Below are 27723 nucleotides of genomic sequence, written 5' to 3'. Positions count from 1 at the left end.
GTAGGTGAATAGATAAATAAACTGTGGTACAACCACACAGTGGAACTAAACAGAAATGAGCTATCAAACCATGAAAAGACATGGAGGAAACTTACATGTGTATTACTAACTGCAATTTATAATATGAAATGTCTACATATGTTACAATTTAATGTTCTGGAAAAGACAAAACTATGGAGACAGTAAAAAGATCAGTGGTTGCCAGGATACTATAATGATGGATACATGTCATTATACATTTGTCAAAAACCATAAAATGTGCAATACCAAGAGCAAATCCTGACGCAAACTATGAACTTTGGGTGATTACGATGTGTCAATGTAGATTCACTGATTGTAACAAATGTACCACTTTGATGTGGGGTATTGATAGTGTGGGAAGCTGTTAGTGTGTGGGGAGGCTGTATATATGTGGGGTCAGGGGATATATGGAATTCTGTATGTTCTGACCACTTCTTCTGTAAACCTAAAGCTACTCTAAAAAATAAAGTCTATTAAAAAATAGTAACAATGCCAAATGATGACAGATATGCAGAGAAACTGGATCTCTCATACATTATTGATGGGAATATAAGGCTAAGGTCACTTTGGGAAATTGGTTGGCAGTTTCTTAAAAAACTGAGTATATACTAACCATACGCCCCAACAATCACACTTGTGGGCATTTATTTCAGAGAAATAAAAACTCCTATCTGCACAAAAATGTGTACAAGAATGATCATAGCAGCTTTATTTGTAATTGCCAAAAATTGGAAACAACCAAATTGTCCTATAATAAGTGAATGGGTAAATAAACTGTAGTACATCCATACCATGGGATATTATTCAGCAATAAAAAGGAAAAACTTGGATGGGTCTCAAGAGCATTAGCTGAGTGGAAAAAGTCAATCTCACAAGTAATATAATGTATAATTCCATTATATAATATTCTTGAAACGACTATGTATATACAGATCTTCCTTAACTTACAATGGGGTTACACCCCAATGAACCCATCATAAGTTGAAAATATTGCAAGTTAAAAATGCATTTAATACGCCTACCCTACCGAACAGCAGAGCTTAGCCTTGAATGTGCTCTGAACACTTTAGATTAGCCTAGAGTTGGGCAAAATCATCTAACACAAAGCTTATTTTATAATGAAGTGATGAAGTTCTCATGTAATTCATTAAATACTATATTGAAAGTGAAAAACAGGGTGGTTGTATGGGTTCAGAATGGTTGTCAATGTATTGGTTGTTTTTCTTGTGATTGCACGGCTGACCGGGAGTTGTGTCTCTGTGCCACTGCCTAGCATCAAGAGAGAGTATCCTATGGCATATTGCTAGCCCAAGAGAAGATCAAAGTTCAAAATTTGAAGTACAATTTCCACTGAACGTGTATCACTTTTTCTTTTTGGTGAGGAAGTTTGGCCCTGAGCTAACTTCTGTTGCCAATCTCCCTCTATTTTGTATGTGGGCTGCTGCCACAGCACTGCTTGATGAACAATGTGTAGGTCTGCACCTGGGATCCAAACTGGCAAACCCCAGGCCACTGAAGTGGAGCATGTGAACTTATTTAACCACTATGCCACCAGGGTGGCCCCTGTGTATTGTTTTTGCACCATTGTAAAGGTGAAAAATCCTAAGTGAAACCATTGTAAATCAGGGACCATCTGTATTATATGTGTATAATCAATTAGTAGCTGCCAAGGTCAAGAGCTAAGGACAAGGGGGATAGATATGACTGCAAAGGGGTGTTATGAGGGAGATCTTCATGGTGATGGAGTAGTTCTGTATCTTGACTGGGGTCGTGGTTACAGAAATCTATACATGTGATAAAGTAGTATAGAACTATACACACACATTGTAATCATGTGAATTTTCTGGTTTTGATATTCTTCTATATCTATGGTTATGTAAAATGTAATCCTTGGGGGAAACTAGGTGAAGGGTACATGGGGCCTTTCTGTACCAACTTATCTTGACTCTATAATTATTGCAAAATGGAAAGTCAAAGAAGGTACTGTTACAGATATATTAGCATTCAATTGAGACTTTCTTTGTAAAATAATTAGAATGATGAGGATCTCTGAAAAATCACTGGAAAGTGGTGTGAAAAATCTTCCAAAATTTTCCATGTAGGGAAGCAAATGATGTTGATTTGTTTATGTAAAATGCTTTCTACTTTCCAGGATTTATCCTATGTAGATGAGGTTTCAATTTTGTGAATTCTTCTTTTTTTTCCTGATAAAAAGTCATTGCTTCAATGATAGGTTAGTGCTACACAAAACGATGTTAAAATCTAATAAAACCAAAGAAGGAAATTTATATTTACAAGGTTTTGGTTGTTTATTGAAATTAATTTGATTGCTCCTTACTGAGTTTTTTAAAAACATTATTTGTATCCCCTTGCACATTTTTTGTTTATAATCCCATGATGGAGCAGTGGCTCCGAGAGAAATAGGAAATAGGAAAATGTCTTTATTCATAGTATTTTTCCATACTGGAGTTCTTTCTATTTTAAATTCTCAACAATTCTGATGCTCTCAGCAGTATGACATTTATACATTAGCTCTGTGATGATGGTTATGACAGTCTTTGCATGAACCACTTTCTGGAATTCATAGCAGTAAAACAGTCCAAATCTTTCCACTAAGGGCTTTGTTTCCATAAAATTTCCTACTATTGAAATTATTTTATCCTTTCCATCTTCCAAGTGTGTGAGTTTGGAGCACTGTTGTATATTATTGTATTGCTTTGACTAACTTTCCCCTGTTGATGTATTTCTTTAACGGATTTTTTACTGTCAAGTATCTATTGAGTGGGAACAGGAGAATGGAGAAAGAAGAGTACTGGTTCTCCATCTTTTCCAGTCTTCATAGTGTCTTTAGATAGTAGAGATAAGATACCATGGGGATTTGTGACATCTCTTTTTTATTAATGCTTCATGAGCACTGGAAAATGATAAATATGTCTTTGCTTAGTACCGTTACAACCATCACACCTTTAAACATACATATTATTCATTTGATTTACTTGTTTAAGCCTTGCTAACATACATAGGAAAACATGGACTCACCTTTCCTTGGTCTTTTATGTTAAAAACATTGTTTCTTTTATACATTTGCTGAATAGTTTATGTGTTTTCAGAAGGCAGATGCTTCAAAATGATTGAAGGTTAAATGATGATAATAAAGGACCATTATTTTTAAATGCTGGGATCTAAGATCATCACTGAATGCTTGGCTTGTTCAGTGGTTCTGTTTACGTTCCTAAGAGGAGGGACTTTGTATTAGTCAGTTTCCCAGAGCACTTGGACCAATATTTATTATAAGGAGTTGTCGCACATCATTACGGGGGCTGAGAAGTCCAGACCCAAGAGAGCTGATGGTCTAACTCCAGTCTGAGTCTGAAGGCTTGAGAACCAGGAGAGCTGATAGTGTAAGTTCCAGTTGGAGTCCAAGCTCGAAGGCAGGAGAAGACCAATGTCCCAGCTCGAAGACAGTAAGTAGGCAGAGAGAAAAAACTATTTCTTACTCAGCCCTTTGTCCTACTCACGCCGTCAATGGATTGAATACGGCCCATCCACATTGAGGAGGGTGACCTGCTTCACTCAGTTTACAGATTCAAATGCTAATCTTAACCAGAAGTGCTCGCATAGACACACCCAGAAATAATGTTTGACCAAAGACCTGAGCACCTCATGGCTCAGTGACACAGAAGATTAACCGTTACAGATTTACTCTGCAGTGGTCACTGGGTGTGTTCTTTGCTGCAAATGGAATATAAAGAATATTAGAAGGGATAAGAGAGAATCAAAACTACACTAATTTCTTTTTACTAAAGCATTCCAGATGTCTGTCTTTCTGTTATTTTTTTCACTAATTTTATGTGCACCAAAGGCCAAGAAGAACTATGCTTTCTTAAGAAACTGACTCAGAGAAATCAGTGTGCCATCTACAATGTAGCGTTTCCGCCTTTTACCCAGTTTCATTTTCCTGGCACCACTGAATATCCATTTCTTCACTTAGCCTCCCTAGAAAAACAGATTACCATGGTAGCTAGTAACTTCAGACAATTTACAGATAACTATAGAAACATTGGGGGCTAACGCAAGCTGTTTTTATATTATTAGAGTCACCAGTGGTTAATTTCCTTGCTAACATGTCAGTGTAAAAATAGTACCAGAGAAGAGATAATTGCAGAAGTTATTCTTCTAATAAGCAACAATAGGAAGCTACTTCTCCAAATAATAAGTTGTATTCACTTAAACATTTACGTGTGTCATTTATTCAACACACATTAATGAAATACTGGCTAAATTCAAGATACTGCATAGTCCTCCAGGGAAACATAAAGATGAATAACATATTCTGTCTTAAGATTTAGTAGGATAGAAATGCAAGAAAACAACTAGCAATAGGGCTTAAAATTTAAATATCACGGCAGCTTATGCAGTGTGAAGAATGAGATGATGGACAGCAGATTTGAGTAATTCTTGGAAGTTTAGGCAGACAGCTCTAAAAGGGTCTGAAAATGGCAATAGGGCTTTGGCTATAGTTATTTGAACCAGGAAAATGTGTCCAGTCCCTGACTGGGACTGAAGAAAGCAAAGAGAACAATGAAGAAATAGACCAATTACCAGAAGTAGAATTTCAGAACAGAACTCGATTTAGAAGAATTGAAACATATGATGTGAAATCATTTGGAATAAGGTCAGAGCTCATCCTGCAGAAATATAGCACTTCGTTGGGGTCCCATGAGTAACAAGGACAACCTGGTGCTCAGTCAAAAATGTGCCGTGAAGGTCCTTAGAGACTGCCTGTGGGAGTTCATATTGGGTCTTAGAATCTGGAAGCTCTGAGACTTCAGGTAGATATTTAGTCCGAGCTACAGAATAGAGGAAAATGCAAAACCAAGTTGCAGCATAGGTCTTACAGAAGTCAGTGTTTGCAGCCTCAAGAAGCTGATTTTCTATATCTTCCAACACAGATCTGCTTCAGTGGTAAAGGAGAAAGAACGTAGGCTTTATAATTGAGTAAGCTAGGATTTGCACTTTTTGCTACTAAACGGATGATGTTATGTGAATCATTTAAGCTTCTCATCGTTTGTTTCTTTTTTTTTTTTTAAGATTTTATTTTTTCCCTTTTTCTCCCCAAAGCCACCCCGGTACATAGTTGTATATTTTACTTGTGAGTCCTTCTAGATGTGGCATGTGGGATGCTGCCTCAGTATGGTTTGATGAGCAGTGCCATGTCCACGCCCAGGATTCGAACCGAGGAAACACTGGGCCGCCTGCAGCGGAGCGCGCGAACTTAACCACTCGGCCACAGGGCCAGCCCCTCATTTGTTTCTTTATATTTAAATGTGTGCAGAGTAGATCAATTGCATTGATGACCTTAATTTTTCATTCTTCCCATTGTTGGTAGGACATTCTGCCCCACTTCTTGACACTGGAAATAGCCATGAGATTTGATTTGACCAATGGAATACTATTACCAAACATGATGTAAGTATAATGTCTCACTTATCTGTTGCTGTATAAGGAATCATCCCAAAACATAGTGACTTAAAACAAAAATCATTTGATTTTAGTTCTGTGGGTCAGCAGTTTGGGCTTAGCTCAGTTGGCTGGTTTTCTACTGATCATTCCTGGGGTGGCTGGTGCAGAGGCATTCGTCTGGTGGCTTGATTTAGGGGCTGGTTTGCCTAGCAGTTCTCAGCTGGGGTGATTAGTCTCTTCTCCATATTGTCTTATTACCCTCCAGCAGGCTGTACAGAATTTGCTCAAATGGTAACATGACTTTCCAAGGAGATGAAACTAGAACCTGCAAAGCCTCTTGAAGTGTAGGCTCAGAAGTTGAACAGTGTCACATTGACACATTCTATCAATCAAAATAAGTCACAAGACCATGCCAGATTCAACAGTTGGATAAATAGACACACATTGCAGAAAGGCAATTATAGAGGGAGGGGAGGAATCATTATGACCTTCTTTGTAAACAATTGGACATACAAAGACGCGAAAAGCACTTGCATATTGAGTCTTGCTTCCCTGCTATCAAATTCCCTAACTTTTTTTCTGAAGGATGACATATATGGAACAGAGCTACATCATCCATCATCCCTCCTATTCTAGACTAGTCCTCAGTCTGCTGACCCCCAGACATGAGTGAACCCAGCCAAGACTAACTAGTTGACACACAGTTGACTACAGATGCATGAGTGAACCCAGTCAAGATCTCAAAATCCCCCAATTGACCCAAAGACTCATGAGCAATAATAAATGGTTGTTATTTTAAGCAACTGAGTTGTATGTTATTTTCTTATATAGCATTATAGTGCGAATAGATAACTGATAACTTATATAGAGTATGATAAAGCTAGATTCTCAGAGGAGTTTTTATGTATGTTTAGGGATGTGTATATATGTGTGTGAATAATAAATGTGATAGGGATCAGTATAGTGCCTGGCACATAAGATGGTCAATAAATATTCACTGAATGGACAGAATCAGATGCTAATGAATATTAGCCCAGAGACCTCAAATTTTATTGAGAAATCTATGGCAATAGAATATCATTTAAATCCTAATTGGGATAATTGTAGATGTTTCTTTTTCTCAAAAGTGAGTTTTCTTTTGTGAATTAGCTATGTATTTGAGCTAAAGACTGATTACTCTTGTTTTATAGTGTAAGTCAGTGGTTTTCTGGGGAAGCCAGAAAAGCAGTGCCCTTTAAGAGGCCGATCTGACTCTAGCAAATTTACTCCATGTCATTAAAACTCTATTTTAAATGATCAGCAAAAAAATGGAGTGATCTGCTGATTTTGATCACTTTATTCACTAATGCATAAGTCTCTGGCTTGGCTGCAGTGGTTACTACTACATCTTAGGGTAAGATATTGTCGACACAAGTAACAAATAATCTGTAGATTAGAAATGGGGTGAGTTTATTATATGAGTCAGTCTGAGGACTATAGCCTGGGAGCACAGTCTCCACCAGGGAAGAGAGCACTCTGGAGAAACAAGGTGTACAGCGTGGTGATATACCATTTCGGAACATAACATTGAAGACAAGAATACTTCTTTTTCTCTTATACTACAGTCACAAGATGTTTTGCTGTGTACACAGCAGGTCAATCTGACCCCGGTTTCTGGGAAGGATTGCTTAACTTGAAAGAAATGCTGATATGGGAGGGAGGCATCCATCCCAATCTTTAAAGGCAACTCTTTGCTTTGGGATACTGTTTATTGTTTAAAGCAGATGTACAAGGGATGCTTGACAGACCATTCTGGAAAAACAAGTTCAGGACAAATCAGTTTTAATCCAAAATGCCTTCTCCATATACCTCAATATATTAACTTTCCTTATTAGTTTTGTTGCTTTCATTTACTCCATCAATATTTTTCCTCTGGAAACTTTAAGCCAAGGCAGCTAGGATGTTACAATATAAGTAGAATATATCAAACATCCTCTTTTGTAAGTGACTGCTCCCAAATGGTACATAAAAGGATAGAATTGCTTTCGGTGGGTTGAATTCTAGCTGGTGTGTTTGCACAAAGAATTTGTCCAAAAGGCAGTCTTGAAATATAAGTGGGTACAATTTTATCATGTTTTAATGCATTATATGTTTAAGGCATTGTTTTTCAAATCTTTTATGTTTTCCACATTTAGTTTGTGAAAGAAAGAAAGAGAAAAAGAAAGAAAGAAAATCTTTGTAAGCTAAAAAAAAAAAAATCTAAATGCAAAACAATTAAAAGGTCTCATTCGTGAGCCCTGTGGTTATTCTGATCCTATTGTTGTAATGGCTGCTGTTTGCTAACAATGCTGCAATATTTGTGAAGAGGAAGGTAGGAAGGAAGGAAGGAAGGGAGGAAGGAAGGAAGGAAGAAGAAAAGGAGGAAGGAAGGAAGGGAGGAAGGAAGGGAGAGAGGGAGGGAGGAAGGGAGAGAGGGAAGGAGGAAGGAAGGGATGGAAAGAGAAAGAAAGAGAAAGAAAACACTCTCTCCCTTCTCCTGCAAGCTGTTTAATCATCTCTGAATGGTATTTTAAGGTTTTCTTCTTTTTTGGAGGAGGATCCAACTATTATTGCAAGGCTATTGTCATTAGCCTTGTGTTATTAGCAGAGGTAAACTTTTGGTCAGGAGAAGAGAAGTAGATTACTGGCTCAAGGCAGTCAAGAGCGAATGGGCCTTAGTGACTAAAGTCTAGGCATTTCTGATGCCAAGATCTGTTCTCAGATGACAGGAGCTTAATCTCTTTTGTGAGGGTAACAAATGGAACGGTGGATCGGCGGTTATTGATGGTGCAGACACGCATCCAGATTCCCAGAACAGCAGGAAATTTATTTCTGGCAAGTCCTGCATAATAAATAGACAATGTTGCTGTTATCATTATTACTAATAAGTGACATAAGTAGAAAAACATGCTTTCAAATAATCTAACTGAAACAGAGTAGCATTCTCATTAGAAAATAGCTTTGCAGGTTTGTTGTTCCTGATTGATGAAGGAAGAATTGAGGCAAGAAATTGGGACGAGTTGACTCTTCACCTGTTCACATCACTAACTAGTCAGTAATTGACCTTGAGCAAGTGCCCCAACCTCCCTGAATTTTAGATTTTCCAGTCTAACCTACTTGTCCTAACAATATTGCAGAAAACATAAAACAAGATATTTGCACAAAAGAGCTCAATGGGAAGTAGTATACAGGATAAGGTTTTATTTTTGTCACTACTCCTGCAATAATAACTGGACTTTTGAAACAAGAATAAACTGCATACCTTATGAGGGCCTATATAAAAGTACATAATATTTTTAGTTGCTATTCTTCAGATTCTTTAAATTAAATCATTTTTAATATAAATAATATTAATTTCATCACTCGCCATAGTTCCTTATATTGCATTCTCAATATGAGAAGCTTTCTTTCAAAGTTTAGAACCATTCCTGGATATTAATACAACAGAAACTAACTGCTCTGTGGACAGGACTAATCTGAAAAACGTGCCCCATTCTAGTGGTTGATTTTATGATTGTTTACTGACACTATGCAGGGATCTTTTCACATATAGTTTTGGTGTTTTTTATAATAAGTATACAAGGCTACAAGGTAGATATTGTTAGTATTATTATTTTACAATTAAAATAACCTTGCACATTGACAATTTAAGTGACTTGTCCAGTGTCATAAAAGAGCTAGACAAGCCTTTCTATTATATTAGACTATATCCAATCTATAGCCCCTGCCTACATGGAACGTAGGATCCAGCAAGAAAGAAAAATGCAAATGGAACTATTACAATAATTTGAGAGAGATAGTGTTAAACACCATAAAATCAAAACAGAAAAAAATGTGAAAACATATTGGCGAACTTTGGTTGGGGGCCGGCCCCATGGCACAGCGGTTAAGTTCGCACAGTCCACTTTGGAGGTCCAGGGTTCAGCGGTTCAGATCCTAGGTGTGGACATGGCACTGCTTGGCAAGTCGTGCTGTGGCAGGCATCCCACATATAAAGTAGAGGAAGATGGGCACGGATGTTAGCTCAGGGCCAGTCTTCCTTAGCAAAAGAGGAGGATTGGCAGCAGATGTTAACTCAGGGCTAATCTTCCTCAAAAAAAAAAAAAAAAGATATTGGCAAGAATAGAGATTACCTCTACTTATGGGGTAGAAACAGCTAATATTTGAGGAGGATCCTGAAAGGATTGGGAATATGAAAAAGCAGAAATAGAGGGAAATCCATTTTAACTAGCAAAACCTTAATGATAAATTTATGGAAGATGGAAATAAGGTGATATTTGGGAAATTCTGAGTGTTCATTTCCCTGTCGTCTTTTTAAGCTCATGACCTTAGCTCTGGTTATTCCAAGGTTTCAGATGTCTAGTGTGGGGGACTGGAATTGGCCACCCCAAGATATGTCTCTTTGGAATGAGGATTATTTTGGGCTGGTTACTTTTAAAAACTGCAGACAGGAAAGAAACTCTGAAAAGTGGAATTTATTTACCCTTTGTTAAGAGACATTTATATTGTAAAGGAAATCTCCATCTGTAAAAAGTTGTCTCCCTCTCTGTACCAAGAAGGAGGGATGACCTTATCTCTAGAAACTCTTATCAATGTGGAAGGCTAGGACTCAAGTCTGCATAATAACCTGACTCTTGTTTACTGTACTTGTGTGGTAATCTCCCATGATTGACTCCCCCTCCACCCCCAACATCCTCCTTTGTCTTTAGCTGAAGATGATATTTAAGGTAGTGGCTTCAGCCATTTTGGCAAGTTGCTCAGGTTGCCCGAGCCTCTCCCATGTATACATGTTATAAAGCTTTGTTTAATTTTCTCCTGTTATTCTGTCTCATGTGAATTTAATTCATTCTCTGGCCAGAAGGACCCAGTGTGGGTAGAGGAAATGTCTCCCTTCCCTAGAGAGTGATAGTGAGACTTGTTACCATGGAATGACAAGTGGAGAACCGAGGCAAGTTTCAACTTCTAATATGCAAAAAAGGGATTTTGCAGCAAAATCAGTGTTTTTTGAAAACAAAAGGAATTTCCAAATTCATTTATCATCCAGTGAACGTCTCAAGAACCAAAGACTTAAATCATTGAGTTTCTTCCATAAGGTAGTGAAGATGCTCTTTCTCCTACAGCAGCCAACCCTAAAACTTGCTTCTCTAGAGAAAGGAGCAGTGGATATGGAGGAAGGAGGAGAAAATCTTTCATGCTGACTCAGAGGCTGTCTGGAAGAAGACAGAGAAAGGGGAAGGCAGAGGTGTTTTAGTTAATAAAATAACGCCAAATGGGGTTGGGCGGAGGGCTTTTTCCTATGGTCCCCATTGGGAACTCTGGAAAGAGCACTTCTTGCAGACCACCCTGTACTAACCTGCTGCACAGCCAACTGTGCTGCCCTGGGTTCTCAAATGCCGTAGACCAAACAAGATGTGGCCAACATGCTTCCAGTGTGTTTCCAAAGGGAATATCATTGCAGAAGCAAAGCAGCTGTTTTGTAAATTTTTCTTACCAGGGAGCCATATCCATATGAACGTAGTGAGATCTCAGAGGGGTTAAAACTACTAGGCAGGTCTGAGATGAGGCTTCATCAGTCAGAGCTCACCACCAGCCTCTCTACCAACTCAAAGCCACATTATGAGCTATATCAGTATTGAATGCCATCAGGTGGTCAAGAACCATGATCCTAGAGACGAAGGAAACTTATCGATCCTGAATCAATCCTCTAACATGAGGTTGCTTAAGCCGCATATCTCCCTCCATTTAACTGGAAGCTACCTTGAAAAGGATCTGAGAAGGGGGATGGGAAACTGAGGCATCTGAGAGACCAAGCACTTTTTCCTAAGCGGCTGAGTTTTATCCAAAGGAAGTCTTTAACAATTACTTATTTTCCACATTACAATAGGTTCAGGTTTAGGAGAAAGACTAGATTATTGGTAGATGAGAATAAAGAAGTTACATTTTCTCTATGAATCTGAGTTGTAGGAGTTCAATTTATAATTCAAACTAAAATGTGGAGGAGATATTATTCCCATTTTTGGATAAGCAGAAAAGATTTGGAGTAGCTCAATAACTTGGCCAAGGTAACAGAACAGGAAGAAGATGAGGTGAGACTTGAGTTGGATACTCTGGCTCCTAAGTCATGCTTTTACCATAATACCATGCAATAATAGGGAATAGCAAATCACCTTGTTTGGATGCATTACAAGAAGTATGGTTAGGAATTAAATGTGTTATGTCCTGTCTTGGCCAAACCATGAGATAGCTTTGTTAGGAATTATGAGAACCAAGAAGGAATTTGAAGCCCAGACCTAATTTAGGTCTGGGTAAAAAGTATGGGAAAAGAGTACAGGGTTTGTACATCTATTATATGCATTATGCACCTCTTATATCATGGTACAAATTCCATAGATAATACATAGTGAAAACAGTATTAAACCGCAAAATAAGTAGAGTGATGTCCAACCTATTACTAATATTTCCCATGATAACTACTTGAGTAATCAAAACTTTGATGCTTGAACCATCAAAACTTTTAAAAGATTTTTTTCTGGGGTCCATCTGTTTCTGGTGCTGTAAACATTTATCATAATATTACATATTCCAAGACTGTTAAGATAGGAGGATGTCAGTTTCTGTAGTAGGAATGGAGTCAAGATGCAGCTAGAGTAAGATCTCAGAAAAAGTTATCCAAATCTAATTCTTAATTTTTAGTTTTTTTGTTTTATTTTTTGCTGAGGAAGATTCTCCCTGAGCTAACATCCTTGAGAATCTTCCTCTATTTTGTATGTGAGTCACTGCCACAGCATGGCTGCTGACAAGTGGTACAGATCGGTGCCCAGGTATTGAATCCTGGGCCGCCGAAGTGGAGCATGCTGAGCTTAACTACTAGGCCATGGGGCCATCCCCAATGTTTAGTTTTCTAAAAAATATTTTCTTAAGAACTTTAGTAGATTAGACCTAAAAATTTCACAATTGTACTGATTTTATTCATAACATAAATAAATTAAAACTATAAGATTCTTTTCTTGTATTTCAAATTTATATGTGAGACATTTGGATTACTTTTCAATAAATACTCTATTTATATTTATAAATAGAGTATTTTTACATATGGAAAAATGGGGAAATGAACTTACCACATTCTAAAATAACATCATTTGATGACAAAAAGGGCTCATTTTTTAATTTTCACCACAGCTTCTCCAACCTTATGTTCTTCACCCTCAGTTCACCCTCAGTTTACTCATGTAAAGTTTTGAATTGAAATAGAGAAATAATTTTCAATATATCTTTTCAAGTTACATGAAAGCAACCATTGATAAGTTTTGATAATTTTCATAACTACTGCATATAAAAAGCAATGGAGAGTTGCAAGGTCTTAGGAAGTGAGTTTTGGGTTATCTGCATATGAGTAGAAGTTTTTCATTTGAAGGAAAGTATAGAAAAAGGGAGTCCCTAAGCTGAAAAAGTGCAGAAAATGAAAAGAGAACATCCCAGAAGATTTGGGCCCTCTTGGAGAAATAAAGGGCTCAGTATGCTGTTGGTGATGGCTGGCATTTTGATAAGTTTATTTAAAGACAACCTGTTGGGCCTTTATTTTTTCTTTCTAACCATATCTGTAATGTCATAGTAGAAGACAAGGAAGGAAATAGCCATAGTAAATATTTGACATTTAGTAGGACTACATCAATAAATTTTTACTTACTATTACTCTGAGTCTTTTAGACATATAGCATAAATCTTTGGGACCTAGAACAGTGCCTGGAAAATAGAAGAATTATAATGAAAACTTATTTGATGACTGACTATTTCATAAGGGCTATTGCATTTGAAATGTTGGGTAGTGATTGGCAATGATGCTTGAGAATCCTATGTTGAGTCAGACTCAATCCTTAACTGAGTGACTGGAGATTCAAATTCATATCTCAGTAAATTTACAAATTATCACATGTCACAGTCCTTAGGAGTCCTCAGGTATACTTGGAGCAATGAAGATTAGGTTATTCATAAACCCATCATCATGATGCACTTTTAAAAAATGTGTGAATAAGACAGAATAGCTTTTTGATTTTCATTCTGTTTTGTTTTGTTTTTCAGGCTATGGATCTTGGAATCCCAGATATCTGGATTTGAATGGTAACTGAAATATTTTCTTGTTGTGTGACTTGGCTATATTATTCACCTCTTTAAATATCCAATTTATCATCTCTAAAGGAGAAATACTACTCTATCCTTCAAAAATGGATGTGAGAATTAAATGAAATAACATACATAGTCAGAACTCAATAAATGTCAATTCTGCACTATCAACTGCTAATCAAATCTGATATATCATGAAGCTGTGGATATTCACATTGCTATACATGTACACAGCCAGGTAAACCATCACTCAGACCAGAGTAAGTGAGTATTTCCAGCACCCAGGATGCTCCCTCATGTTTCCTCTCAGTTGGTAAACACTCAAGGATAACTGCTGTTTTAATTTCTATCATCTTAGATTGGTTTTACCTACTTTGAGCTTCATATTAATTAAAGGTAGTATATATGCTTGTTTTTGGCTTCTTTAGCTCAATATTATGTGTGTGAGATGTAGCCATGTTTTTGTCTGTAGCAAGAGTTCATTTTTTTCCATTGTTGACAATTTTCATTTGTTCATTCTACAGTTGTTAGAAATTTGGATTGTTTCCAGCTTTTGAGTTTTGTAAGTAACACTGTCATGAACATTTCTAACAATCTTATATGTCTTTTTATGATCAAAGCAGTCAGTTTTTCTTGAGATATATTTAAACTTGCAGTTACATGATGTGTGCGTATGTGTGTTTGTGAGTGTGTGATCATAATAGACATTGTCAAGCCATTTCCCAAAGTGTATGTCCCAGTTTACAATCCCATCAGAAATGTATGAGGGTTTCAGTTGCCCCATATCCTCACCAATACTTGATATCAGTCAGTGTTTGTATTGTAAATTAAATAAAAAATAAGTATCTATGTACAATTTTAGCCATTCCTGTGGGGATGTAATGAAATCTCAGTGTGAATTCAATTTGCATTTCTGTGACGACTATTGATGCTGAATATATTTTCATATGTTTACTATCCATTGGCATATCATTTTTGATGATGTTCCTTTTCAAGTTTTACTCATTTGAAAAATTAGATTGTTAGTCTTTTGACTGGTAGGATTCTCAGTTCAAGTCCTTTGCTGTACCTTAATATTGGGAATATCTTCTCCAAGTCTGTAACTTGCCATTTTGTTCTCTTACTGTTACATTTTTGATGACAGAATTTTTTAATTTAACAATTTTTTTCTTTTATAATTAGTGCTTTTTTGTCCTGTTTAGGAAATTTTACCTATCTAAGGTCAAAAAACAGTTATCTTATGTATTCTTCTAGAAGCTTTTTCTTTTATTTTTCACGTGATATATCTCAAATTACTTTTGCATATGGTGTGAGGTAAGGGTCAGTTTCATTTTTTTCTTTTATGGATATCTAATTTATTGCACAATGTATTAAAAAGACTGCCCTTTAAGCCTGAATTGCAGTGGTACTTTGTTGTAAATCAGGTGACCATGTCGGTGTGGGTTTATTTCTTGATTCTATAGTGTGTTCCATCAGTTTCCTTGTGCAAAAATTTTTATTATCATTTTGTCCATGTTTAGTATCAATTGCGGTGTTTGTGATTTTGTGTCTTTCAATAAAATAAGGCAAAAATTTATAATTTTGGAACCATTGGGTACTAAAATTGTTCTTTCTCAGAAATACATAAGTTGTTTGCTGTCAAATCCTACTTAATTTTCTACAAATAATCACAAATCAGAATCTACATTGGTTTCAACTATTGATGTATCAACACTCATCATTATAGGGTTCAATTTCAAGTTCAGTTTGTAATGTGTTATTTGTTTATCCAGTCATGCACTCATTCACTGTTTGAGGACATGCTACTTTGTTCTTGGCAGTAGTGCTAGCATTTCCCACATATCAATTCAGATATAGGCTCATGACATGTATTTGCATATGTTGTTGATGTGGACAAAATTGAACCAGAACCTAAGGCATGTGGACCTTATGGATAGAGGTAAGAATGGGTTAGACTGAGGAATGGGGAATAGATTCTGGGGATAGGGTCTACGGCCCACAGTAGAAACTAAAATTTGCATCATGAGTCATTCCTGATGATAGAAATGCTGAAAAGTAATAGCTTTGGATTTTTGATTCTTTGGAATTTTTATTTCTGAGAAAGATGCTTTGATACAGACTGAATGACGTTAATGCGCTCATGCTATTCCATTTAAATTCGGTTATTAACAACCTATTATTTAAAGACAAGATTGTTCTTTTAGAGCATGTCTGAAGCTGAAGTATTCCCAGAGAAAAAAATAGTAAAGCTACTCAAATACTATTAATAATGTATTGCAAGTAAGAGCTCTGTTTTCCTTTCCCATTTTTTAAAAAAGAAAAGACAAGTTATTTGATGATGGTTTCAGTTTGCTTTGAGTAGTCTTTTATCACAGGTTTCAAAGGGAGATTTCTTTGAAGCACATCTTTGCTGAGACAAAAAAACACAAGCTGGCTAAAGCCGACAAGTTTGCTACAGTGAGTTAGTCTGGAATATAGGAAAAAATAGGAGGCTTTCTCAATTGCAATAAACAGCTACCAAAGCCTGCCTCTTCCTTTTTACTATGGTGTGTGTTAAGCATTACACTGCCTTCTCCTGAGATAGCATTAAAATCAATCATTTTCTTATTAACTTCAAAGAGTATGTTTCAACAGTATTGCATTTAGCCCCCAAAGAGCAAATCTGGGAGGTTAAATGTGAATCATAAAACTCTGTTTCTCAGTAAGAGGATTGGGTGGGTGGCAAAGGCAATGGCCAATAAGAGTTGATATGTGGTGGTCATTGATTCTATACAATATTCTGAAGGTTTCTTTTCACATTTTTCTTTCCAAAAAAGAAAAATATAGACAGAATTTCAGTAAGTATTTTGAATGATTTGTGTACTTCCTTAAGGGACAGCACTCAAAAGAATAGTTCAGTCTTCATAATATAGATCATTATCATTGTTTTAAAGCAGCCTAGTAATATATATATTCATATGTATGATATATATATGTATATATACCAGTTGACCAAGTAACAGCTATCAAGCTCTTTTCCTGGTCTAAAAGGTCTAATAAGTATTTAAAGATATGAATGAGAAGATTCCCTGTTATTCATTCCAATATACTGGATTTTGTCACCTTTGTAATTATGTTATTTTCACCAATTCATCCTTCTTTAGCATATTGCAGATAAGTTTTTGATGCAATTGTTTTGGTATCAATATAGCAACTTTCCAAATATTTAGTATCTTGCTTATAGAACGGAATACTGAGAATATCACTACCCTTAAAACTTCTGTTCTCAGGAAATATATCTTCTCCTTCAGAACCTTTAGCTTTGCAATCAACACTGCTGGTCAAACAAACATATTTCACAGTAGTGTCTGGTGGAATCTTGGTTAAAAAAAAGACAATTTCCATTCCTGGACAAGCAAGTTTTAATCTGCAATAGGGAACCACAAAAATGTATCAATCATAAATTTAGCCACTTAGGGTGCTACCAGACAACAGGAGGCACCCTCACAGGGTTAACCGATATGAGTTAAAAGGGACTAATTATGGAGATGTAGCCAGAAATAAGAGATGCAAAAAGGGATGGTGAAGCATTCAGAGGCCCACAAGAATGGCAAGGCATTACTACTGCAAAGCCTGATGGGGTGAGGGTGAACTTAGCAATAGCTGCAGTGGGCGGTGATGGGCTGCCCAACAGTGGTGGACACACACAGAGGAACACGGCCACTGTCAAAGCATGGGTTGGGAGAGATGGAACTGAAGTGTTGTAGAAATCTGTACCTGATAACTTTGTCCTCTTACTCTTTTCTCCTGATAGTGGCCTCCTATGGGTGGAAACCAAGAAGATGCCAGGGGCAAGAGATACCAAGTGATGGAGTTCTGGGGCAAACATCAGGGTGAAGAATGAATCCAGAAAGGTAAAAGCAAATGAAGTGAATGCAGAATAACCAGCACAGTCCATCCCTTTTTTCCAATTAGCATTCATTCCTGTTCTTCATTTAGATAGACAAATCTGAAATACAAGGGGAAAAAAAATCCCCAAACACATAGGAAACACAAAATCTTATTAACTACATTATCACCTTTGGAAGATGTCAGTGTAGCTAGAATCTCACCAGGAACTTTAATTGTAATGTTATTGAGCATCAGTGTTCTTCATATAAAGTATTGATATCCGGGGTGGATGCAAAGGAGAAAAATAATGATTAATATAAAACATAGCTGATTGTAGTGCCCACTTCTATAGCTTAGGTTTCAAGACTTGTTGAAATCACAGCTTCATTCTTTGATCACCAGTTTCATGTTCCCTTTATTCTCTGCCAGCATCAGTTGGTGAGTTTTTGTCCTGATGTCGTGACCAAAACTCCACTCCTATAGAACTCACATCTCTAGTAGTCTTGTCTTAATTATGTTGCCCCCATTTCCCATTGGCAACTAATGAAAGAACGGCTGTATTAACAACTGCCACAATGAGTTCTCTGGATTTCAAAATTCTCTTTCCTCCTACTAGTTGGGAGCAATCAAATTTCTCTTTAGTAATTGAATCAATTATTCAAACCAGAACACTGATCTCTTAACTGCCTGTTGGTTCATCAAAATAAGGAGGCCAAGACAGCCTGAGGTCAGTCTCAGTTTCTGTTTCAAAAGAATCATGACTGTGTGGTGGAAGCATTGACTCTCCAAACACACTGAGGTCACTTCTAGTGCACTATTAGGTATAGTGGGAAGAAGGGCTTTTCCTACATCCACTCCTTATTTCCTAGGCCCACGCAGTCTATCTATAAAGGAGATGGCACTGTTTATTGTCCACTGGCTTAAAGCATATTAAAGCAATCACAGGGTGTCCTCACTTACCTAGTGCCATTACTGAACCTTTGGTGGCTAATTCATCACTTTGTCAAACAGCTACTCTCTGGGGAATATGATAAGACCAGAGAACACCTTGAGAGGAGCACGTTGCTATATTTCCTTCACTGTAGAATGCGTCCCTCTAGGAAAAGTGATTTTTTTTAGGATGCTAAGATGATGAACAAGGCATTTTGTTAGTCCCTGCACGGCACTACTGATAGGGTTTCCCAGACACAAAAGTAAATCTGTGTCTGGAATATGAGTAGTTTCCCATGAGAACAATCTTTGGGATTAAAGGGGTGTAAAGCAATCAACTTTCACCTGGTGAATGGCTAGCTCCCCAGGAAATGGCAATATGGGGGGCCTAGCATTCACTTCTGCTGTTGGTGTGTAGGATACTCAGCAATAGTTGTGACCAGATCAATCTTAGTGAAGGGAAGTCTATGTTATTGAGCCCATGCGTAGCCTCCATCCCTGCCACTGTGGCCTCTTTGTAAATGGGCCCATTAAACAAGCAATTTAGCGGCCAAGGATAGAAGCTGACTTATAGCCACAAAACAGGCAATTTTGTTCACTTGATTGGTGAGAGCCTTCACTTCACTGGAGAGAACTTATGTGACCCATGAATATTTTCACACTCTGTGCTCATTCGGAAATGTTTATTCACAATCTTCTCTTCTAGATTCCCTTCTCACTCATTTTCCAATCTTTTTCTTTTCAAAACTATGACCAACAACTAACTTGTTATCCACTGACTATGACTTAATTCTATAATAATTGTTAAATATTACTATGAATTAAGGTAGATTTTACATCAGGTCATCCACCTCTCCTTCCAGATTTCCACAGGAAGTGGACAAATAGATACACTGGCCAAAACCCATACCCAATGTTCAAGGTTCTATTTCTTTCTAACTAGTGGCCTTAAGGTTAGCATAGGAGATCTGAAGAAATTGTACATTGAACTGGCATTGCATGTCTATAGCACTTACAACTAGGCTTTGTATCTGATCCACAGTCATGTGTGCACTCCAGCTATGTGAGAACAGCTTCACAGAGTCTTTCTACACATTGGAAAGGAAGTCCAGGCTTCGAGTTAATTTGTGTGTGTGTTTGTGTGTCAGTTAGAAGCAACAAACATATTCCAGATTTTTACAGCAACAATGTTAACATAGCAACTAAATGCCACAGCAAATTGATCTTCCAAATCCTCTTTCCACTGCACTCCATCTCAAGCCATCTATGATAATTTGTGTAACCATGGTGCCACTGCAACCATAAAGTACCACTGTCCTGTTGCCCCCTAATGAAGAGATGATCTGGGTGCTCATCAAATATGTGAGACATCAATCTTGACATCCAAATTTTAGAGTCTATTTCCTGGGGATAATCTTGGAGAAATTCTCATGTCACCTCTGGTTCTGGCAAGAAATCATTGACATACTCAAGATCATTAAAGAGAGTATAAAGATGGGGTTATTTACAACCTGAGGGCAGGGTTAAGGGTAACAATAAGAAAAGATAAAGCCACCAGGAATTAGCAACAATTATTATGGAACACTTACCAAGAACTAGCTGTTACCATGCCTAGTTTTAAAGGGAAAAGGAGAGAGCATTGTTACTGGAACTCATTGAGAGGAGGCATTCGACTGATGATCAAGTGGAGAGAATTTTAGCCGTCGTCAACACTGCAGGCCAATAGCGAGAAACTAATGGGCTCTCTCCTGATCTCTGCTCTCCTTCCGCTGCCTCCCATTGGTTGAATGCACCTAGAAAACAGAGGGGAAGGGATCCTGACCATAGCCCATAAAGCTCAGCAACTAAGGCAGAGAGAAGGGTGGGACATAGATCTGGAAGAATAAGTGGAGAAAATCCAGCACAAAGCACAGATTAATTATGTTTTTGACTAGTCAATAAATTATTTTAGATTGGCATATTTTCATTTTATCCTTTTAGCCACAAATCTATAATTTTGTTGATTATAAAAATATCTACAGCTTCCTTTGAGGTTGATACAGGAAAGTTTGCTGATTTGCTGCCAGCCGCTGGAATATAGGCATCACGAGGGTGTGGGATTCTGCTCCAATCCTGTATTAGTTTGCTGGGCTGCCGTATCAAAGTACCAAACCTGGGTGGCCTAAAGAGCAGAAATTTATTGTCCCACAGTTCTGGAGGCCACAAGTTGGAGATCAAGATGTTTGCAAGTTCGGTTCCTTCTGAGAGCTGAAGGGAAGAATCTGCCCCATGCCTCTACCCTAGCTTCCGGGGCTTTGCTGGAATTCTTTGGTGCTCTTTGGCTTGTTGAAGCATCACCCCAATCTCTGTCCTCACCTTCACACAGTGTTCTCCTTGTGCCTATCTGTGTGTGTCTGTGTCCAAATCTTTCCTTTTTATAAGGACACCAATTATTTTGGATTAGGGGCCCACCCTACTCCAGTATGATTTCATGTTAACTAGTTACATCTACAGTGACTCTATTTCCAAATCAAATGACATTTTGAAGCACTGGGGGGTTAGAACTTCAATATATGAATTTTAGGGGAACACCATTCAACCCATAACAGATCCTAATGCCTAGGACAATGTATGGCCCAGAGTAGGTGCCCAATAAACATCGTTGAATAAAGGTATGAGTAGTAGAAGAGAACCCATTTATCTATTTTTTAAGTTTTTAGGGTGTTAAGTCTTATACCTTATCCATTAATCTACATATGATTCTCCTGAAAACTATTAATTTAAGTTAAGAAACTTGAGCTGGTATCAGACAAGATCTTTGATTTGCCCCTGATGATTAATTAGTGATAGAAGAGCTGGGTACTGTATTGGGTAATAAATCCTTCTACTCAAGTTCTACCTCTGGTTGTGCCCCTTCAGCCAGTTTCAGAGACAGAGAGAAATCTGTCGAGCCCATAAATGTCATTCTGACCTCTGAACTATCAATTTACTTCCTGCATCATGAGGTTTGATTAAAAAATTATTGCTTGAGCTGGTACCTGACAGTGCTTTTGAAGCTCATAAAATAATCCAATCTCTTTAAAATCTAATTTCAATATTTATCCCAGTGATAGCCTGCACATAAGAACAATTAAGATAATTTTTGCCAACACCCTTTGAGTCATTCTAAGCTAATTTCATTTGTCGTCCTGCTGCCTGTCCCGCTACCACCTGCATTTAAATCCATCTTTACTTTCTAAAATTCACGGGCACCTTTTTCTTTTCCAACACCTAAAATTACAGGAAGCTTTTTATTTTTCAATAAACATTGCACAACATTTTTGAACATGGAAATAAAGATTGTGGTGTTTTCACTTTCCCCATCTAATTTTCTCCTCTGTCAAATTTTGGATAGCAATAATGTGTTTATAAAGCTTTTCTGCAGGAGCCCATCCATAATACCTTCCAATGCAGTGCTGTTTAGAGGGCCCTGGAGTTGGAACCCAATTCTTGTGTTTGGAATTTAGGTATGAAATAAGATAAGGTTATATATTATCATGTATAAGCAAGTAGTAGTATTACTTTCTATAATTACTTAGCTGTTATTTGATCCTTTCATCTTCACTACAACCCTATTATAAACTTCATTTAACAGATGAGGAAATGTTAAGAGAGATTAATTAATCTGCCTGAAGACATGGCTTGGTAGTGGTAGCGGATTTAGATTTAGAACTACAGCTGTCCGCTTTCAGAGCCCACCATAACTTATCCCATCACCCACTAATTAAGAGCAATTCAACAAAGTAGGCAGGCTGGACCCTCCTCTGACCGTGTCTGCTTTCTCTGCCTTGAACTCTCTTTGCCCAGAGAACTTCATAACTCCCGCTCATCCTTTGGGATTTTGCTTTGACATCAATTACGTAGTGATACCTTCCCTACTCACGCTTGTCATTTCTCCTTGGTGGAATTTATTTCACTCATAATTTCTTGTTTAATGTCTGTCTTCTTCATGAGATGGTAAACTCTGTTAGGGGAGTGATTGTCTGCCTTGTCTACCACCATATCGCCAGCACATTTACAGTCCCTGACTGTGCTCCATACGTGTTCCTTGATGCACAGATGGATAAGAACACATTCATCACGTATTTATCTTGCACAGGGCCTAGAAGGCAAAGATTATCTTCTGCAAGTCTTATGCTCAATAAGTCCCAAGAATAATTCAGACAGAACAGCTAGAGTTTGTAAAGGAAGTGCCTCTTTCTTCCCAAATATTCTCAAAATTTATGCAGGAGAAAATAGCACGATGCCTATTTTAGAGGCCATTAAGACTCCATGAAATGCTATAAAAACACATACACATATATAACACACAATACCCTTTTCTACTAAGCTATAAAAAATTGATGCATTTGATTAAAATAAGAATTAGTACTCTGAAAGACACTAGTTTGGGGTTATATTTTCAATTTTAATTGGAGTTTTTATTGTTCACAGCATATGTTCTTACGAACATTGAACCTATGCTTTGCATCTCCCATTTTAGAGACCATAGTTTACTTATTAGATTAGATCTATTAAAATTCACCTAAATAAGGTTTTAATGTCAGCCTGAATCACAAATAAGAAATAAAATGGTTCTCATTTAAGCACATCAAATTATTTGTTCATAGTAGGATGATTAAACATAAGACAATATGTTAACGTTTGATGTTTATTACCATGGACAGCCCATAGATATTAGCTCTTCAAATTTCTGTCCAATAATTCTAGTCAAGTGGTTCTCAAATCTTCTGAACATCAGAATCATTTGGAGGAGTATTGTAGAATAACGCAAATGATAGCACCCCATTTCTGGAGATTCTTAGTGTGTATGGGTTGGGGCCATGAAATACGAATCTTTGAAGAATTTTCTGGTGATTTAGATTTTCACGTAGATTTGGAAACAACAAAATTTTTCAGTAACAGGATAGCAAATCTGGCTTTGCTTCCAACATAAGCCACTTATTAATGACACGTTAGTAACTTGGGAAGATTAACTAATTATTTCAGACAGCAGTCACTCAAACTTTTACCATTCTTTTACCAACCAAAATATAGGGGCTGGGAACTTTCATTTATCCTTTATTTAACTAAAATGGGACATAAGGATAGGCAGTAATCTTGGGGCTAAAATTAATATAATGGAACTTGGGTGTAATTATTTGGTGCACTGAATTCTGCACTGGACACTATATTTCAAAATGTAGTAGGAGGCCACATAAAACTCAATTTTCCTCTTATATATATCTCTCCTCAACATGTGCTTTTCTTTTAAAAGTAAAATAAAGATTCATGACTGAAAATTGAGCTAAAAATGCATAAGAAGAGTATGTAATTTTCAAATCTTAATTTTGCTATTTCTTAACCTAAATCCCAAATTACTTTCAAAAGCCTCTATTACTCCTGCATTATATAATGCTTCATTTAAGAAGCCAAGTTTTGGAAGAAAGTGTAGGAGAACTTTACGTAGAGCCATTATGCAAGAATACCGGGGCTACCTTAGCCAAACTTCACAGAATTGATGCACAAAGAGATGGAGGTAGAATGGGAGAGAGCTTTTATTTCTTATGAATGCCTTTTTATCCTTTGAAATGCTATATTTAACTGTGAAACCATTTTCCAGGTCCCAACAGTATTTGTGTGAGCTAGAAGCTCAATAAATGTTTTTCTACAGCAATCTTCAAAGTGTCTGACAGAAGTGTTAACAATGACAGAAAAGGCAGCTTAGAGTGGTGTTTACCATGACAGAGTGACATTACAGTCATAGCCAATCCGGAGGAAGCTACATGCTAATCACATATTGTTGACTTGAGGATGGATGATTCCTCTCCGTTGAACAAGAACTACAATATCTGATGGCCCGTCTTTATTTGCCACAGTGGGTTAATTTCTAAATATTTTCATTTCTCAATTTTCTCTCCTAAAAATCTAGAATCAATAGGTTAGTTTGGAGGTTGGGGAAGGTGAGCTTGCAGACTTCTTTCTTAAAGTTTTTCAAGCTTTCTACTGTACAATCCTAGGAAATAATTCATGATGGTCTCAGGAACCAGGAAAGAAGATAAAACAGAGACTTTCCTCTTATCTAATATTTTCCAATTCTCATTTTAATTGGTAAGTTTAGTTCTTAGTTCCTAAACATGGTTCCCGCAGTGTGATTTGTCGCATGATTACAGTACAAAGTGCATACATTAGAGAAGCCTGAATCACTGTTTCAAAGAGTCCTTTGACATTTGTGGATTTAACATTTCAGGTTGCAGCCCTTTTCCAGTGACCGTACGTGTTTGTGTCTTGCATATAGTTGTTATTTGGACAAAGCACAAATTTGAACTCCATATGCTGAGACACTGGAGCCTGTCACTGAGATAGGCACTTAGCCAGCTGCGTCTCAAGTCATCCCTGGGTTTCAGCTCATTGTCACCCCTGGATTAAGTGACTTAAGGGCCTAAGTACTTTATGCTTCATGCAAAAGTAGCTAAAAAACAAATTTTGCACAAGTTGAAAAGACAGTTAAGTTGAAGTGTATATACAGGAAAAATATGCTTGTGCTTGAAAACAAGGTTTGAAAAAAACCTGGGAGCCTATAGTCACATTTCCACATTTGCGAAGATATCAAGATTTATCATCTCCTGCATGTCAAGATTTATCACTAGAATGTCAAATGTCTGAAGTAGAAGTCTCTTAATAGTAGGATGAAATTTATTATTTGCATTCATGAAAGCTGTCACTGAACTTGAAGCACTTTCAATTCAAATTTAAAAGTGGAGAGTAATTTAACCCTCATTAGTCTCAACTTTTCTGTATTGTGCCACCTTTACTACAGTAAATTTTAATACTATGCTTTACAAGGTTGAATTCCTCAGGCAACTCTGTCTCCTCTACTCTCGATGATTAAAAACCTGCTCACGAAGAGATTTTTCTGAAGCTATGCTTATTAAACATGCACATACACACATACACACATAGGTTTTAAAATTTTAAAGAATTTATGGGATCTGTGTGGATGATTTTGAAGGATGAGAAACTATGTATTGAAATACGTATATATGTTGTTCTAGCTGGAAGGAATAAAAGATAAGGATTTATGTCCATGTTAAAATCCCAAAGAGTAAAACGTGAAGAAGTTGACATGAAAAGGAGCGATCCATAGGAGTAAGTTACAACTGTGCAGAGAAGAGGACTGAGTTTTGAAGCTGCATTCTAGATAAAGTAGAAGAGTAGCGTTTATAAGAATAAGCGACAAGCAAATATCATTGGTCTTAATGGAGCGATCTGAGTGGGAAGCATGTGCATTTGGAAATAATCTTGAAATAAAAAGTACATATATGAGTTAGAAACGATTAATTCAGGTGACAATCTTATGAATTGTAGTAAAACTTATGCAAATTAGCTTCCAAGCTTTTGGAAAATTCTTTTCCCTTCCCCCAGGCTTATTTTCTACTTCAGAATCCTGTTTGGCTTATCTTTAAAATTAAAATTAATTAATATAAAGTTTTATTATCGTTGACATAATTGGGCTCTCAAACCACCAACATGACTATTTTGGTAAATTATTGGCAGATAAAAAGAAAGGGGATTGAGAAAGTCATATTAGAAATTCCTTTGAAAAGAGTGGCAAGGACCTCTAATAATAATAATAATACAGAAATCAGGCAAAGAATAATATTAGGGCAGAACAAAATGATAGGAATTTAATAAATGTGCATGATTGTCTAAATTGATTTTTGTGCAACTTACGGAAGATATTAAGTAGTTAAGGAAATTTGCCACACAATTTTAATTACTAAGATGAGAAGTTGAAAGGTGAACTTGGGGAACGAACAGAGAATAAATAAAAGGATTTGGAGTGAACTGAAGGAGACAGAGAGATGATAAAATAATGTAAAGTATTGGCTAAATAAAGTTGTCAGTATTTAAAAAGGGGATACTGGCAAGTGGCAAGTGCTTTATCAAGTATGACTGAACAAAGTCCCATTTCCCATAGGACTATAGATCAGGATATTTACATATTCAGAGCAGATCCAAACAAAGGCAAAAGATACAGAAAAGCCCACAGAAATATGAATGGGAGAGGCAAGCGAGTGATATACATTTGTGCAATGGAGGCTAATAAATTGCTTTTTATTATTACTATTTCCTTTTGTTTTTTAAAGATTTTATTTTTCCTTTTTCTCCCCAAAGCCCCCCAGTACATAGTTGCATATTATTTAGTTGTTGGTCCTTCTAGTTGTGGCATGTGGGACTCCACCTCAGCGTGGCTAGATGAGCAGTGCCATGTCCGTGCGCAGCTGGTGAACTGAATCGGAGCGCGCGAACTTAACCACTTGGCCACAGGGCCGGCCCTATTATTGCTATTTCCTTGATGAAACAAGTAATTAGCACATTTCAGACATGAAACATGGAGAATGTTCTTGAATCTGGAACAATTCTGATTAGTGAGGCAACTTGAGAAGGACAAAATTACATGAATATCTCATCCTTTTAGACTTCACCAAAAATGTTCTGTAGAATCAATTATCCAATTGTTTCATAGGACTCAATAAACTGGGGCTGGCTGGTAGCATAGTTGTTAAGTTTGTGTGCTCCACTTCAATGGCCCAGAGTTCGCAGGTTCAGATCCCAGGCGCAGACCTAGCACCTCTCATCAAGTGGCATCCCACTTAAAATAGAGGAAGATTGGCATAGATGTTAGCTTAGCGACAATCTTCCTCAAACAAAACATTAATAATAAAAATAAACAGTTAAATGTGGTAGAAGGTCTTTTGGACCTTTTGTTTTGTTTATGGCCTAAACACTTAGTGCAGACGAGTTTTAGGTGGGAATGAAAAACAGACAACAGAACCTCTGAGTTATGCACTTCCCACCATTCCCTTTGTCTGTGATCAGTCTTCTGGTTTTTCTAGGGTTCTGCTAATTTAGCATCAGCTCTTAGATATAAATGGTATCTTTCTCATCTTCATTTTGAGGGAATGAGAGACACAGCAAGACAAATAAAGGGACACATCTAAACTCTAACAAACACATCCTTTTTAGGACTATGATCAAATATCCCACTTAGTTCCTGAGACATTCATTGGCCCGTTAGCCCACACAAGTCAGATTCTCCCTTTTCTACCCTCTATCTTACGTGCATTATGACAACATTTCAAACCCTGAAAATATAACATTAAGTGATATGAAAATGTAAGAAGCTATGAAACTATAGTCCTGACATAACAATGACTTTAATTTCCTTATGTGTAAGCACATGCAAGTTTGACTCGGGTGCAATCACAGTGTAGACCACAAACTTTGCTCTCTCAATAT

This window comes from Equus przewalskii, chromosome 3 (assembly GCF_037783145.1).
Source record: "Equus przewalskii isolate Varuska chromosome 3, EquPr2, whole genome shotgun sequence".
In the NCBI taxonomy this organism is placed as follows: Eukaryota; Metazoa; Chordata; class Mammalia; order Perissodactyla; family Equidae; genus Equus; species Equus przewalskii.
The sequence above is the reverse complement of the archived record's forward strand: the minus strand, read 5'-3'. Positions refer to the sequence as shown.